Raw genomic sequence first — 12,445 nt, 5'->3', positions numbered from 1 at the left:
TAAATGAATTTTACATGTTTTAATTGCCTTGTACATTATAGCCCCGTGTCCCACATAGCCCCGGTCTCCCCTACTATGAGAAAAATGAAAAGTGCTGAGAGGCCCAAAAAAAACTTTTTGCCGTTTTTTTTTCTTTTTGCTATAACTCCTGTTGGGGAAGTCGTATACTTTTGAAATTGTGTATGAGCAATCTGGGTGTTGTCTTTCATATTTGGTGTAAAAGGCTTGATTTGTTTTGGTCTGTAAGGGGTCTAACTAGCAAAATGCCAACTTACCCCACCTGCCAACTAGCCCCCCTTTCCCCTAATATAGGTCTACGCCAGTCATTTCTACTCAGCTTTTAAAAATTTATGATCCGGAATATGCTCGACGAGTAAAAAAAGGAAGGAAAGAAAAGAGTACGCTTGGAGAAGTAAAAATGGAATATCTTAGTCGTATTAACATCGTTAACTAGACACTTTATGTTTATAGGTAACGGAATATTTCGAGGAAGTTTATTTACCCGATGATTGTTTCATTGTTGATCAAGCTGGACATGAATAGGATCCGATTGCCTAGATCCGCTTAAATCAGAAGTGGACGCAAGTTCCATTCAATGGAGGTAACATTTCTTATGAATGAAAATCCAGAAGTCGAATGAATTTTGAGATTGCTGAAGTTGCTTTTTTTTTCTTTTTAATCATGTCAGCCTCTATGCACTGACAAGCTTAAAATCAAACCGAGTTTCGTTGCAGTCGTCAGTGAAACAATAATTACTGTCAAACCTGCTCCATCCGCGAGATCGTCGATGTATCACGTTATGCAACATCTCAAGGAAGAATTGCCGAAAGTCGTCATCAAGGTGCGTCTTCTAATTTTTTTTGAATTAAAAAACATTACTATTTCTTTTCTTTAGAGTTTGTCAACAGTCAGCCGAGCTGTCATCAATATTGACGATACGAGAAAGCCACCAAGATATTACCTACTTGTTGAAGGTGACAGCATGCGGGAAGTGATGGCGACTTACGGTGTTCAAGGGTCCTCGACTACACCAAACAATATTTTGGAAGTTTATCCATGTAAATTTATCCATTTTTCTTTTTTATTAGTTTTTCTTAGCAAAGAAAATTAATAAATTATTAATACAGAGCAACGATTGCCAAAGAAATTCAATTCACCATGACAAGCCACGATATGAGTGTCGATCGTCGTCACGTCGCCCTTCTTTCAGATCTGATGAGTTGTCTTGGTGAAATCATGGGAATCACGAGAAACGGATTGGCTAAGATGCGCATGATGCCCGTCTTGTTTGACCGGTTCAGCCAAATGGTCGGCAAGGCCTTGGCCGTGCCGGCCCCGCACGGTCAGTCACTCGCATCACTCGCCTCCTCCCTGTGCGACGTCCTGCGTGACCGGCGGCCTCGAAGTCCTCGTTAACAACTGCGTAGCCGACGACAGCAATCTCCAGCTGTCCAGCGCCTGCCTCCTCGAGCAGTGTCTCACCGAAGAGAACCGGGAATACGTCGTCGAGTGCGGACTCGATAAGCGATAAGCGGTAAACGTCATTTCTCTATCTATCTCTCTCCTGTCAAGCCTGTCAATCTCTGCATCGTCGATTCGTCGTTGGCCTTATGCTGGCCTTTGGGGCGACCTTGCGAGTTGAGACTTGATCCAGAATTTTTTTGTTGATTTTTGTTTTTCTCATATCTCTGAGGCGATCGACTGTCCTTGATGCCTGATGCATTGAGTTTATATTAATTGGTTTCCCCTTTGATTATTTTGCCCAGGTGGTGTCGGTGGCATTCACCCGAACGCCACCGAGTCGTCGTCGGCCCAGGTGGACCAGTTCCGAGTGGGCACGGGTTTGCTCGGGTTTGCTCGGGTTTGACGTGCAGCGAAGTGGTCAAGTTGGGAGGGCCGGACGCCGTCGTCCACGAATGTCGCCGCTCGGACGTGGAGATCCTGATGCCCCACTGCGCTGGCGCCCTGCTGGCAAACCTGTCGCCGTACGCTGGCGCCGAAAACCAGGAGGCCATGATCAAGCGACAGGTGTCCATGTGGCTCTTCCCGCTGGCCTTCCACTCTGACGACAACATCAAATACTGCGCCTGTCTGGCCATCGCCGTCCTGGTGGCCAACAAAGAAATCGAGGCGGCCGTTCTCCAATCGGTGACGTTGAACCTGGTGGAGCCCTTCGTCTCGACCCACAATCTTTACGAGTTGACTAACAAGGTAGCGGCCACCTGGCAGCACCACGCCCGCCGGGACTAGGGCCAGTCGAAAAACTGGCTCAAGTTGCTCGTGCCAGTCTGAACTCGAAGTGGGAGGAGGACTGCAATTTGGCGGTCTTCCGCTTTTGCATGGAGGCCGGAATCATTCACAAGAGTCAGGGCAGCACGGACATTTTCAGCGAGATCGGAGCCATCGACTCGCTCGAATCGGTCGCCTTGTCGCCCAACACCATCGCCTCCAAGTACGCTGCCCAGACGCTGCGGCTCATCGGCGAGGAAGTGCCGCACACGCTCTCAACCAGCAGGTCTCGCTCTGGTCCAGCGAGGACGTCCGCGAGTGGGTCCGCCAAATCGGTTTCGACGACCATCACTGCGAAAGCTTCGCCGACTTTTGCAAGGTCGACGGAGATCTATTGCTCCAGCTGGCGGAGGAGATGCTCCGCGACGACATTGGAATGCGCAATGCCATCCTACGGAAGCGTTTCATGCGTGAGCTAGGAATTTTCAAGAATCTGGCGAGTTGAATCATTGTTTAAAAATCTGATTTCATTTCATTTCTAAATTTATTTTCCTTTTTCATAATTCCAGGTGGATTACAGTTCAGCTGTGACAAATCGAGTCTGAACGATTTCTTGCAGTCGCTGGAACCGGCCTTTTGCGCCTAAACTTACTCCATGCTCAACTCTGGCGTGGACAAGAGCCTCCGACTCTTGTCCAAGGAGCGGCTGTTGACGGAATGCGGAATCATCAATTCCATCCACCGGCAGCGCATCTTTGACGCCATCCGAGGAGAGAACGGCATCTACGATTACCTGGACAACAAGCCGCTGGATGCTTTCATCAGTTACCGACGATCCACTGGATCCCAATTGGTCAGTCTACTTAAAGTTAAGTAGAAAATCAATTTAAAGAATTGTGAAGGGGACGGTCCGCTAACGTGATTTATTATCATCCCGCCTTGTGCAGTCCACCTCCAACTGAGGAACTTTACCGTTTTCATTGACGTCGAGCGCCTGGAGTCCGGCAAATTTGACAACAATCTCTTGCAGTCCATCAGCCAGGCCAAATATTTCCTGTTGGTCCTGACGACCGATCGCTGCCTGGGCGACGACGAGCGGAAGGATTGGGTCCGCAGGGAAATCGTCGCTGCATTCGAATCCAACTGCAAAATCATCCCCATCATCGACAACTTCCAGTGGCCGTTACCCGAAGATCTGCTCAAAGACATGCGGGCCGTCTGCTACTTTAACGGCGTCCGATGGGTCCACGACTACCAGGAACGTTGTGACACAAACGCCGACCTTTCAAACCGTTTATTTGTTTCCCTATTTGCAATGACTAAACAGGACGCTTACGTAGGCAAACTGGACAAATTTATGCGCGGCGACGCTTACGGCAAATTTGACCAAATCCACGGTCGACGAATGCAGGACGGAGTCCTGACTCCGTTCGTAAACTCCCGGTTCTGCGTCGATCCTCCAGTCCGGTGCTAGCGATGCTGAATCGCAGCTGCGTTAATAACGGCAACGGCGTCTAGCCCTGGTCTAGCCAGTGCCGCCCTCATATACCAAAGGCAAGAAAGCAACGAGAGCGGCAAAGGCTCTTACTCGTCCGATAAGGAAATGGGCGACATCGCGGCCAATGGATTCTGCAATGGTGTTGGTGGTGGCGGAGGAGCAGAGGAGCTATATCGGTAGCTAACCCGGTAGCTCTCCACAGGCATACCTATCATGCTGTGCGTCACGGCTTCTCTTTTACTCAATCTCTTTCGTACGATCTTTTTTTTTTTGTTTAATAATAATTATTCGATCTATTATTCCTCGCTTTGATTTCACGCACACCTCCACTTCACCTTCACCTCACGCACACCGCACACTTCCATTTCTAAATTTGCTGTCACACACGTATACATCTGGTGTGTCGTTTTCTCGCTCAGGGGTCTTTCATTTTTCTCTCCGCAATCCATACGCAATTTCTATTTTCGTAGGTCCTTGTTTTTTTCATTTTTGTTGCGGCCATTCTTGTTAAACTGACTATTCAATCTTTATTATTATTTCATCTTTGCACTTTGGGGATTCTGTTGCTTATTTGTTCATAAAAAACAAAACATTTAACTAGGATTAATGATATACATTTATTTCATTTGTTTGACCGGTGTCTTAGATGGGTTGATTGAATTTTGGGGTGTTTGTATTTATTTTTTTGGTCGAAACAGAAATCTCAGAGCTGTGTCACCCAGTTGCGCTCAACGTAGTCCCAGTCCCAGTCGCTCATCTCTACATAGCAGAACCAGCAAGGTCAGTGGCAGAAGCGTCTGGCATCAACAATTATCTCTCAAGGTATGACGAGATGTGAACTTATAATCACAGCTCAACTGTAAATCAAATGTCGTACGGTCGTATGGTAGTATTAGTTGGACAAGGCTATATTATGCAACGGCCTCGCAGCCCAGTATTACGCGGGCCTTTCGGATGCGGCGGCAGGAATTTCTCGTACAACGCTTCCGCCACTATAGCATCAGCCTTTACAGTTACACCGCCACGCCCGTGCCAGCGCTGAATGGAATGATTTCAATTCAAACGCAAATAACGGTGAGCTGAACCAGGATCACTAGGAACTGGCTCCCTGCCTGGTGGTCTGATGTTCTGGATGCGGAGGCCTTGCAAGAAGCCTCTTCCTCCACTTTTTCCCAAATGAATTTTCAAGGATCCGGTTTGTTTCTTTTAATTATTCGTTTGTTGTACTTTTTTGGTTATCGTTTCTTCTGTTTCTTTTAGGCGCGACTAATATGGATTCGGATTTTTCACTGAGATGCTCGGACACGGGCGACAGCTATTACCCACTGTCTGATTTGAGCGATTCCGTGACACTAGCAGGATTGATTGTGGGACCCGATGACTTGGCAGCCACTCTGGTACGCATTCAAAGAAGCGCCCGAGTTGAATCGACTGGTCCAGGATGTGGTTGAAGGACAACAGTCTGTCGTCGTTCCCCAAGGATTTTGAATCAACAGCACCCAACACAGAAAAAAGATCCCCCTAGTCCAGTCAGCCGCTCTCTCTCCATCGCCTGGTCTTCTCTAATTGTTTGTGTCTCTAGCGCGTTCCCTCCACCATGAGTATCGGGAGAAGAGCAGAGGGTGGGAGAGAGGGGGAGGGGAATTGTTAACCTTAGCTTTTTATTCATCCTCCTTCATAATCCTTGGCCTTTTACTGCTCAACAATTGGACGTCCACGCGCACATAGTCTTGCTTTCGTTTTTTTTTCTTTGTGCGCGACATGCATGGCGACATTCAATTTTTTGGCCTCAGCCAATCCGAGGATTTGTTTTCTCGAGGTGTAGAAAACAAAACGATTGAAAACAAAAGAGGTTTTTTAACCATTTAATAGTATTTTGTCCTTTTGGAACTTTTAGGTTGATTGAGCGAAATTGAGGACGGATATTTCTTCTCTTTGTGTGCGACACTGATTCTTTTTTAAAAGCTTTTTGACGGATTGGACATGAAAAGATTCCGTTGAGGATTCTAGACAAACATTAAGGGGGGGGGGGGTCACGTTCACGTTTTTGGTCACGTTTTGCAAATGAGAAAAACAATTAAGAGTTTCCGTTTCTTTTTGTTTCGATTGATAATCGTTTTCTCTTTGCTATACTTTGTATAAGTGTGCCTCTTTCTTGAGCAGAGTGGCAGATATGTGTGCTCAAAGGGAAACAGAATTAAACTATTTGGCTATCTAATAGTTTGGAGGAGAAAAAATTATACGAAATTTCAAAACGATATTGTTGCAAAAAACCTGAAAAGTAACGAGACATACGCGTGAGAAACACAAAAAACATGCTGATTTGTTTTTTTCCCTCGCGGATCCACAAAACGCTAACATAATGAATTTTTTTCTTACTGGCGAACTTTGTCCACATTTTTTCATATTGAGTCTGATTGTAGGCCCGATGAACGGGCATTAATGTTATTAAATGCCGTTTGCATTTGGTTTTTACCGATGGAACTTGATGAGTGTATAGTTGGCCACAGCGAACGCCAAAAGGTATACGTCGACATTGGCACGTAAATTCTAAATTACTATTTTGAAAAGTTAAGCTAGTTAGATTGTTAAAAAATTTTATTAGACATGGCCTACGGCCATGAAACACTTGCCGTATATTTCTGGTTTCCTTGTTATTTGTGGAAACACATCAAACTCTTTCGCATGCGAAAGAGTTTGATGTGTTTTGATGTGTTTCCATGCGAAACAGTTTGAAAAAAGACATCGTGGTCGATCCTCAATCAGTTCAGGTACAACAGTTCGATCCCGTTCTGCATAAGCGTAGGCATGCTGCATTGTGCAGCAGTAGGTAAATAGCGAGGGAGGCTATAGTTCACCGATCGATCCAGATGGGCGTGTGTGTGGCTACCATATCAGAATGGGACCAGACAGGTGCGCCACGAGCACTTTGGTCCTTGGAAGATTTATAATTAAAATTACTTTTTAGCTTCTTAAAAAAATTAAAAAATCGGCCGTAGGCCGTACGGCAAGTGTTTCATGGCCGTAGGCCATGACTGGTTACAAGACAATTGGATCCACCTGGTTGGCAGAAAACCAGCCCTCCAAAAATCTCAGGCTAGAATCTGAAATCCGAATGAATGACTGCATCATCTTTATAATGTCAATGAAACCGGTGAGTTCAGATTTCTTGTTTCGAGATTTAAAATGACTAGCTAATCTATCATAACGTGAACAGGCTACTATCGGGCTATCGGGTCAATTACGACGCGCATAATTGGAAGTTAATTGGCCTAAAACTGATGATGAATTGTGAATCACTCGACCATTTCAGTCATCAATCGAGCTCAAATTATGAACGACGCACTCAACTTTGGCGAAAGCTGGGCTGTTGGACTATGAAACGCCACTCAATTTTACGGAATACTTGGGACGAGAAGAGGAATTTCTGCTTCGGGAATCGACGCTAACTGCGCCATCTTATCTGAATTCAATGATGTAGCAGCGGACATCAGTCTAATAATATACGGCCAGAATACGGCCTTCTCAAGGTGAACAAGAAATCTATTATCATTTAATTGAGACCCAGCATCAGGCAATTATGACCTTTCCTTTTCAAAATTACGTCATGAAGATTTTGATGCCACTTTACAATTCATGGGGATTCGTGCACAGAACAACCAATTCCCATTTGACGGGCAAACTTCGTCACCAAGTTGTCGAGGTTTGTTGTTTATATGGCGCACAGCAAGGACTGCGTCACAAAGCCTATCGAGTCTTACAGTCAATGGATGGCTGATCCTGGAAACACCTCGTATAATTATGTCATTCAATCTTTAATATGTGGTTCTATCTGCTAATTAATTTTTATTTGCTTCTACAGGATTGTTCCTTCCGTCCTGAAAGGTTTCGTCGCTTGCACGGCAATCCGACACGATGGCGAACTGGAATGGAATTTTGCTTTCAAACGCTTCCGGGAAAGCAATGTTACTAGTGAGAAAGCGACAATTCTTTCTTCGTTGTTCTTCATAACCCAATAAGAGTCCTGGATTTTGGCTCGGTTGGTTTTGCCGATTTCTAATCTAAATTTTATATGTTATCCGCCATTGTCTGTCTACACATTTCGTGATTGTGTGGGTATGTATAGATTGCTAGAAGTGAGCCAGAATCCGGCTGTCGGATTCTGCACGCAAGACGCCCTCGACGTCATCAATAGAGGCTTGCCGAAAATCCGATAGGTCGCTTTATGACTTTTAATTTCGCGCGCGAAAAATTGGACGAAAATGTAAGACGAGCCAATTTTATTCCCCGAGCAATAGACAGCCGGATGCCTTTAATAATGTTGTTTTCTCTTCGTGTAGCTTCAAATCGATCCACAGTTTGGCCCACGTCTTGGAATCGGTGACGCAATCGTTCAACACCGACATGGAAATGAAAGAGGTGAGTTGTTATTGAAATGTGTTAGGGTCTGATTTACCTGACGATTTGCTTAATTTTTAGCTGTCGCGGATTTCGTTATTGGAAAGAACAAGAAACTGTTGGTCAATTAACGCAAAGTCACGTTCCACTCAACAGTCCATCGATCGAGTTCAAAGTAATGTGAGCTGGATAAGGCTAAACTATCGGCAGGTACCGTATATATAGTCAACTGGCTTCAGCGAAACAATAATCCTGCCAGTCCGCCACCTCTCAAAAAGTAAAGTCGTACCTGATCAGCTGTTTCCGATTCCAACATAAAACACAAAATATGTTATGATATGACGTGGGATTGCGTGAAATTGTTGACCCAGCTGCGCGGAGTGATTCATAAAGTAAATTTTTTCAAAAAACATGTGGTTCCGGCACTGTTAATGTGCAGCCTAACGGGATTTTCGTTCAAAAAATTATTTTCAAAAATACCTCAGTTCGGTATTATAGGCTTTCATTTGTTGCAGTGTCAACACATATGTAAATCGCCGTACGTCATGTATGGAACGCCATAGGGACAAAAAATTAACTGCTCCAAAGTAAGCATTAATTTTTTGCTCTCCAAAAATAAGTGCTCAAAATTTAGTGCTCTCTCGCATCCGCCCTCTAGCGGGCGGTTCAAAATATTTCGTTTCTCCGCCTGCTTGTGAGAGGAGTTAGAAGCTATCGATTAAAATCCAATGTTTAGCTTAACTATGGGATTTCTAAATTCGAATGCTTGCCCTTTTTCTTGCCTCATCACCTTTGCCAACCCGGCAACCCCTTATGTCTTCCGAGAATTCTGAAATCCGTCATCCACTCATCCATCCATTCCGGATTCCGGCGATGCCGAACATCGGAACATGTCAGGACTAATATTGTTACTTCTGCTGGGGAAGAAGAAAAAGTATCGACGAAGTACTAGTCACGAAGATTACTTCGACAAAGATGGAATCATAAAAAAGACACGATAAAAATCACAGGACAGAAGGGTGGTGGCGGAGGTGATGGGGCAAGACGCTGATCGACGCTGATGTATTCGAAAATTAGATTTTAATCGATATTCAATTGTCAATATTTTCATTGATAGCGAAATATTTTGAACCGCCCGCTAGAGGGCGGATGCGAGAGAGCATTAAATTTTGAGCACTTATTTTTGGAGAGCAAAAAATTAATGCTTACTTTGGAGCAGTTAATTTTTTGTCCCTATGGCGTTCCATAGTCATGTGACCCTGTTCCATATTTGTGGTTGCGGTGACAAGTTGTTGAAAAATACGTCGAGTCCGATTGTCACAGCTGGCCGTACGCCAGCCTTTTCTCTCGGCCGTGTAGTGTTGCGTTGACGTAGTACACTAGGTACTACTGTAGGAAGTAACGTTGAAGTACTACACTGAGCCGACTTACTACACCACCACAACTGCTGCTCCAGTATACTACACCGAGGCTCCCAATTACTACGCTGAGCCAACCTACTACACCACCACAACTGCCGCTCAAGTTTATTACACCGCAACCCCGAAGTACTACTCTGAGCCAACCTACTAAACCACTACCACGTCTCCTCCTTCATATTATTAAGCTTTGTCCCATCTCAGTTGTGCTTTGAAGCATGTGAAGATATTCTGTTTTTTCTCAACCATTTGAAGTATTCTTCGTAAAATCTATTGTTTGATTGTTTCATAGTTATCTGGTGTTGTACCTACCGCGTAGTTTGTTGTGCTATTATTAATAGAGAATCAATTTTATTAATAGCGTATTAATAAAATGGATTCTCACTCGTAATTTCTTACAAATCTAATCATTACTGCCAGTTATAGAAAGGAATTCACAACTGATGCTCTATTGACAATCTAGTTTTTGATTAATTTTAATTAAGTTGACGTGGAATTTTCAATTACTGAATTTCTTGAACTCATTCAATGAATAAAAACAACTTTAGTCGTTAGCAGCTAATTTATACATGCTTAAAAAATAAATGTCATTTTAAAATAATTAAATAAATTTCAATTGTGTTTTTTTCCATAGTTAATAATTCAAATTCTTTTTAAATTTATATCCTTTAACATTTACAAGGACGATGTAACGGGTAATAGAAAAGAGGAAGAATAGGATGTAAAAGGACGACTGACGAACTTAGTACAAATTTGCATAATATTTCCTGTAAAAACGTAAATGATAAACCAAGCCACTAATAACTTAAGTGCGAGCAGCATTTATGAAAATTATTTATTGTATTACATAAATGAGAGAAGAGATAAAAGCAATCGGGAATCGAAGTTACAAATTGAAAATTTTACTTTAAAAATTTATGGTTAGTAGATTGCCATTAAATATCAAAGTTTATGCTTTGTTGGGTTGCATTATCTGGAAGGTCAGTAATTAACCTAATTAAAAACACATGTAATGCGTCACAATTATATTTTATGACGAATGTAAAATAAAATTTAAAAAAATGTTACCTGGATCGAACTTCGTCTGGAAGGTGTTGTAGAATCCACCTATGTTCAAGTAATTTTCTTAGAGGGATACGACCCCTGGTTACTGCTCGTGGTTTGAGTAATTTAGTAATCTAGTCTTTCTCTCAGTAGAGAGATGTGCTGGAAATTTTAAGTCAACTCTACCATACGAATTCATGGCATGGAAAATGTAAACGCTTAGAATGCCTCTCACATTGACAAATTATGCGATAAAATTAATAGTTGAAAATACGGCGGTAAGTGAGATCTCGCTTTTCCTCTTCAAAAGGGGGTGATCCCACTAAGAATTCGTACCAAAGAATACCAAGAATCCACAAATCTACACGTTCGTCATGAGAGCGCCCTTCTACCATTTCGGGGGCTAAATAATCCAATGTCCCGCACATGGTTGTTGATATTGAACAAAAACAAAATAACGTAAAAAATTTAGTTTTTTTTTGTTTTACGCTAAACGATCAGATTTTACTTTACCTTGACGAAGGAGCATGTACGGACCAACCAAAATCGGCTATTTTAATTTCTCTACGAATCCCTAATAGAATATTTTCTGGCTTAATATCTCGGTAGATTACTTTCCGCGCGTGACAGTACATCAATGCATCAGCTAGCTGAGACATGTAATTGGCCGTCCTAAAAATAGGGGTAATTAATTTTCCACAGAACTAACGTTTCTGTTATTTTTAAAAATTAACTGTGGTTAGGAAAAACAACCATTTGGTTGGCGTTTCAGATACAAATACATTTACTCCATTTCCGTCGAATTCCAAGATGAGGTAAATATACGAGTTTCATCATAAAATGTCCGTACATGCGTAAAACATTGGGATCTGTCAATTTCAAAATCAAAACATGACAACTTTACAAAAACACAAAGTTCAAAATTACTTATTCACTTGCATTTTCGTAAAAAACGTTTAGATTGGTCTAAATTTTCAAAATGTATAGTAATTGTATATACCAATGTCTAAACTCTAAACCCTAAACCGCAGTCTAAACTTTAAACTAAAATGTTTTGGACGGTTTTGCACAAATGTGAAAATTTTCCAACAATAGCATTAAACGACTAAACGTCAAACGAGACTGCCGAGGGTAGTGCTAAACAGGAACGACTGACTAGTACACAAATAAAAACATGATGCCAGATTACATTTTTGAATTTTTTAGAATACAATTTGTTTTTTTACTCACAGAAAAGTGAGCTTTTATTTATGATTCATTTTTCTGTGAGTAAAAAAACAAATTCAAATAAACAAAGTCAAATAAAGAACTTTTGACTTTTTTCACAGTTAGACCAGAGCTATAGACTCCTGGTCGCTTCACGGCTGTGTTGGCTTCCTCATCTCGGTTTTAAGGCATGTGTATTAGTATGGTGGGGGAACTTTTGTTGGAATGGCTATCTCGAATGAAGCCAGTTTCCGGACAAGAGGCGGAGCTTAGTGAAAAGTAAAAATTCTTAACAGCCAATTGCAGGGCTGGTCACCTATTGTCGGTGCCCTCTATGAACCAAAATACATATCTTTTGTAAAATAATTCGTCTGTAAAATAGTATATATATTTAACATTTTGTGGTACAGACATTAACTGGTTGACGCAGTGGTTAGAGTAGCATGCTACGACTCTAGAGGGTTTAGCTTCGATTCTTATTCTCGTCACTTATTTTTTTTTCATATTTTTTTCTATTAATTTTAAAATAATTAAAGCTGGAAAAATAATACTTAATTACTGTTATTGACTCATTTTTTACGATTTTATAGCTTTATAAGGACATAAGCAAAGTGCAATCGGACTTAGAAAATTTTCAAACCGTTTATAGCTC

At 42.2% G+C, this 12,445-nt stretch overlaps 2 long non-coding RNA genes and 1 pseudogene across 4 annotated transcripts; 1 reads left to right on the top strand and 2 right to left on the bottom strand.

Annotated features, from left to right (window-relative positions):
• The first annotated feature begins 587 nt into the window (after nt 1–587).
• On the top strand, nt 588–3,703 carry LOC124193950 (annotated as a pseudogene).
• Nucleotides 3,704–3,886: 183 nt separating this feature from the next.
• On the bottom strand, nt 3,887–4,491 carry LOC124193936. Its single transcript, XR_006874544.1, has 3 exons — nt 4,424–4,491; nt 4,063–4,068; nt 3,887–3,921 (listed from the first exon to the last, which is right to left on the bottom strand). It is a non-coding gene; the product is annotated as an uncharacterized LOC124193936 (long non-coding RNA).
• Nucleotides 4,492–10,364: 5,873 nt separating this feature from the next.
• LOC124193334 lies at nt 10,365–11,723 on the bottom strand. Of its 3 annotated transcripts, none has more exons than XR_006874184.1 (5): nt 11,515–11,723; nt 11,322–11,456; nt 11,101–11,259; nt 10,612–10,990; nt 10,365–10,536 (listed from the first exon to the last, which is right to left on the bottom strand). It is a non-coding gene; the product is annotated as an uncharacterized LOC124193334 (long non-coding RNA). The 3 variants fall into 3 exon arrangements; XR_006874185.1 differs by having other exon boundaries at nt 11,523–11,723; XR_006874183.1 differs by having other exon boundaries at nt 11,588–11,723.
• Nucleotides 11,724–12,445: the final 722 nt, after the last annotated feature.

Source organism: Daphnia pulex, chromosome 5, assembly GCF_021134715.1.
Source record: "Daphnia pulex isolate KAP4 chromosome 5, ASM2113471v1".
Classification (NCBI taxonomy): domain Eukaryota; kingdom Metazoa; phylum Arthropoda; class Branchiopoda; order Diplostraca; family Daphniidae; genus Daphnia; species Daphnia pulex.
Note: the sequence above shows the minus strand (reverse complement) of the source record. Positions and strands in the feature narration are given on the sequence as shown.